This window comes from Rosa rugosa, chromosome 1, assembly GCF_958449725.1.
Source record: "Rosa rugosa chromosome 1, drRosRugo1.1, whole genome shotgun sequence".
In the NCBI taxonomy this organism is placed as follows: Eukaryota; Viridiplantae; Streptophyta; class Magnoliopsida; order Rosales; family Rosaceae; genus Rosa; species Rosa rugosa.
The window spans coordinates 20,182,000-20,186,566 of record NC_084820.1 but is presented as its reverse complement, the minus strand read 5'-3'; the positions used below and the strand labels follow the sequence as shown (position 1 = coordinate 20,186,566).

At 34.5% G+C, this 4,567-nt stretch overlaps 1 long non-coding RNA gene across 1 annotated transcript; it reads left to right on the top strand.

Moving 5' to 3' along the window:
• Positions 1–2,248: 2,248 nt before the first annotated feature.
• LOC133727527 (uncharacterized) lies at positions 2,249–4,567 on the top strand. Its single transcript, XR_009855222.1, has 3 exons — positions 2,249–3,041; positions 3,145–3,248; positions 3,427–4,567. It is a non-coding gene; the product is annotated as an uncharacterized LOC133727527 (long non-coding RNA).

The window sequence follows — 4,567 nt, the reverse complement described above, 5'->3', positions numbered from 1 at the left end:
AACTTCTAATGAGGACCAGTAAAATGAGGACTTTCTAACCAATAATTTAGGAGAACAACTTTTCGACCACATTACCACAAATCAACCATTAGATGGTTATGTATGCATTAGTAGACTTAAAGTACCAAATTAGATCAAATCAATGAAAGAACTAAATTTATCAACTTGAACCGTTCATGTTCATAAATGATAAATCACGATTATGAATGCCGTAACGATTTCAATTTGGTTGAAAATTTGCCAAAATGATCTACACATGAATATCTAAACATGTAAAGGTTGATTTGTGAAAATGTGATCGAAAAATGGATCTCAAATTAAATTCCTTATTTTAGTGATTTTCATTAAAACTCTCCCTTATAAGTTGTTTCACCTCATTTTTTATTTTCCCCATCTATTTATTTAAAAAGATAACTAGAGATTTTTTTTCTTACATTACAAAGCGCTCTTCTTATTTTTGGTTTCCAAAGAAATTCTGTTATATACGATAAAATTTAATAAATAATAACATGCATATAGAATGAGCCTCCCAACTTGATTAGTTCCATACTTCATTATTCAACCAAAAAAAAAAAAAATCTGTTACATTGCCTTGAATGGAACCCAGTTGAATAGCTTCATCATAATTCTATAAAGCTCAATACACTAGGCCAAAAATTCAATCAGACAGCACATATCAGACGATAGCAAACATTTTAACTGTCGTCTGAAATAATCAGACGACAGCAAAAAAATTTCTGTCGTCTGAATTTCTGAATCCAACGACAGTTATTACTTTGCTCTTGTGCAAATACCTTTCAGACAATGGTCGATATTATGATGTTGTCTGAATGGATCAATTCAGACAACAGTTATTATTTCATAGTTGTCCAAGGTTTATTCAGACAATGGTTGGTTTTTGATGTTGTCTGATTGTTCAATCACACAACTGTTATTAGTTGTCTGTTGTGCAATAACCTTTAAGTCAATGGTTGCCAAAAGATGTTGTCTGATTTCTGTTTTCACACAACTGTTTTTATTCGTCTGTTGTCTCATTATCTTCAGACAATACACACTAACTGATGTTGTCTGAATTTAGTTTTTTTTTTCCCTCTCCCGATACAATATATCTAGGGTTAGATATATGACTTTTAACACTTTGACAAAATCAAAAATCAAACTATTTCCCTCTCCAAAACACCGGAACTCCCGCCTCTCTCTCTCTCTCTCAAAATCACTTTCAATCTCATCGGCCCTCAGTCCACAGCCCTCAGCGCTAAGACCTCCTCTCTCTATCTCTCTCTCTCTTAGATAGACCGTACTCTCAGCCATCTCTCTCCCACCGCAGTGATCGCCAGTCGACCACTGCCGCAGTGACCACCAATGGTCGCGAATCAGTCGTGACTCCTCTCCAATACTATTCCTCTCCGATTCGGCAGCGAAGTAGTTCTACCTATCTCCAAACGTACGGTCTCATTCAGATTCAGTTCTTCCTTTTTTTTTTTTTTTATTGGGTTTCTGAATTGATTGATACCTGTTGAAATTATTTGGGTTTCTTGACTGGTTTTTTGAAAGGGAAATTCTAGTGTACTGGTGGGTATCTCATACCCACATTTACAAAAGTGAGAACAAATTTTGTTATCAAAGTTGTAATTTGAGTCCTACTTTGTGTAATCTTAGTTCTAATAATGGTAATTACACCTCTTACGACATTTTACAAGTTTTTGAACAAATTTGTTGTCAATGTTGTAATCTTAGTTCTAATAATGGTAATTACACCTCTTACGACATTTTTACAAGCTTTTGAACAAATTTGTTATCAATGTTGTAATTTTTGTTTAACTATATGTAAATAGTGTAAATGAATATGGTAACTTTTGTTCTCAATGTTGTAATTTTGGTTCAAATACTTGTAAATTTTTGTTCAAATAGTTGTAAATGAGGGTATCTCATACCCACCAGTACACTAGCTTGTCTCTATTTGAAATTGTCGTTTCTTATTGATTATGTTTCTGAAATTGATTGTTTGGGATAGTGTGTTTGATTCGAAGCAAAAAAGAAGAAAAATGCACTGTCTTGGTTGAGAGGGTAAAGCTGCTGGTGCAGTAGTTATTTTTGTGTTTTTTTTTTTTTTGGATAAGGGCTTAATTGAGTCTGGGTTTCGATGTTTGGAAGTGATGAAAGATGACTTGAAAACTTTTCTGTGATGGTAAATTTTTGTTCTTTTTTCTTGTACAAGTTGAAAAATACAAGGCTGCTAATCAAAAGACAATATTTACATTGGAAGAGGTATGTTTAGAGTCTTGCTACGTTACCTGTGTATATATGCCTATCCTTTCCTGCATTCACGTGAATTGTGGTTCAATTGAAACAAGCCATTTTGGTTTATGTTGTTGTCTTAGTTGCTGGAATTAATGAGACCATATATAATATTGATTCCTTAACGCTTTGACTGACTAATAAAAGTTGATTGTGGCAAAGGCTTTTTCTTTATTAATAAGAATCTGATGCAATTATTAATTGTAGACAATGAAAGATAATTATAATCCTGAATTGTTATGGTTACTATGTCTATGTTTGTGTTGCCAGTGTGATATCAGCTTCCTAGACGTTACAAGTTTACAATTATAAGCAGTGCTGCCATTAAAGGTGTGATTACCTTTGTATAGTATCTGGATTTGAAGAATTAATGATCTTTAAAGGTCGTGGCTTAGGCTCTGCATTTGGGAAAACATGGCCAATGTATCTCGGTTATTTTCTGTTCTTTTCATGCAGCATCTATAATATTTGTTGCTGTCGGACCCTGATCTTAGTAACCAGTTATGAGACATGTCAAAATTGTTAACATCATACTTGAAATTGGTTTTGCAAAAAAAGAAAAGAAAAGAAAAAACTCTGTTGCAAATGATAGAAGAATTAATAGTGAGTACTAATTAAAGGGTGTGGCTTATCTCTATGTTCCATTGATCTTTAGCCTTCGGCCTTGCAATTTGGAAAAGGTGGAATGGTTATTTTAGATGTGTGATGTCCTGATAGTCCAGGAGGCAGTGTTGAAACTGAAGGTATTTTTACTTCCTTGTTATGCTTTGCTTTCATACTTTTGTATTGAATCTGAAAATGGAGAACTAACTACCTTAAAGCTTATGGCTTTCTCTATTATATCAGGAGCATTACATTAATCATCAAAAACACTTGGTTTCTGTGGCAAAATATAGCACATGACCAAAGAGTGTTACACCTTGAATGATAAGAATTGCCCTTACTGCCATGTAAGATCATTTCTCTTCCATATCTATCAATTGCTAAGTTTTGTTAAAAGCATGTACTTGGTGCTGATTAATTCATGTCAAAGAAAATTAAACATAGTGTTAAAAATGAATAAATAATAGCATTCTAGTTCCAATTGGTCTTTACCCTTAGCCCTGGAATTTTTATGCTACGTTGCAGGGCCAGATTTGGAAATGGCAGAAACGAAGTTCCCATTTTATAGTGACTACTGATCAATAGTTTCATATATAATATGATACTTGAGACAAATGAAGTGCTACATACCCATGTCACTTTTCATTTTTTGTCTAATAATTGGGATGGCTATGGCAATTACAATGGTGCCAGAGTGAAAAGGGCGAAGATTGGCCCAAGATATGATATGCCAAATCAAAATCATTCAATTCCCTCTCAGGTAATTTTCTGCAAAATCTAGTGCCCTGTTGTCATTGTTAATCAAATATTGATTATGTATGTGCTTGTACTGGAGGTAAGCATGGTCCCATGGCTGACCAACAGGGGAACATTTTTGATTTTAGAGTGCCATTGCTTATGTCGTTTTGAATTAGTGTCTTGTAACTTGGCCAGCATGCTCTGTTTCTTTTCCAAATGTAGTGAATTTCTATGCCAGTGCTTTGCTAATGTTTGGCTGAAGATAAACAATGGAGGTACTAGCATTGAATTTCTACTTTCCACTTTTATGTGCCAACTTCTGGATCCTCTTTTGATCAAAGGCTCAAAGCATCTCTGGTTGTTATGCAATACTGCCAGCCTGCAACTGAAGGTATTTCCATTTTGAAGTCATTTTGCATATAATCTGAAAGTGAAGAATGACCTTAAGGGCCAACTTGTCTACTGTCTCAGGAGCAATAAAGTAATTGGCAATAACTTCAGAGTTATGTGGGGGAAAAACATATGGCATATGGCTAACAGTATTGCATCTTCATATGGTCCCGTGAGATTCTTAATTTCCAGTTTCCAGGTCATCAGTTGCATATATTTACTTCTAATTATGGATGTAGGTTGTGGAGAGCACCTGTGGATTCACTTACTCTTACAATAGTAGACATGCTCAGTGAATAAGTTAAAGTAAATCAAAGCAGGTCCTGAGCCTTTGTTCTCTGTTAATTATATGCAGCATCTCAGCAAGGAAAATTTCTATTCTAGGTCAACTTTAGGCTGTTGTTGATGCTGCTTCTGCTAGCATCCTCATTATCACCACAAAGTGTTCTTCAAGACTTGGTTGGTTTCAACATGTCACTAAATGTTGTTAGAAAACTAGTTCTGTTGATGTAATGACTTTATTGGATATATGGATGAA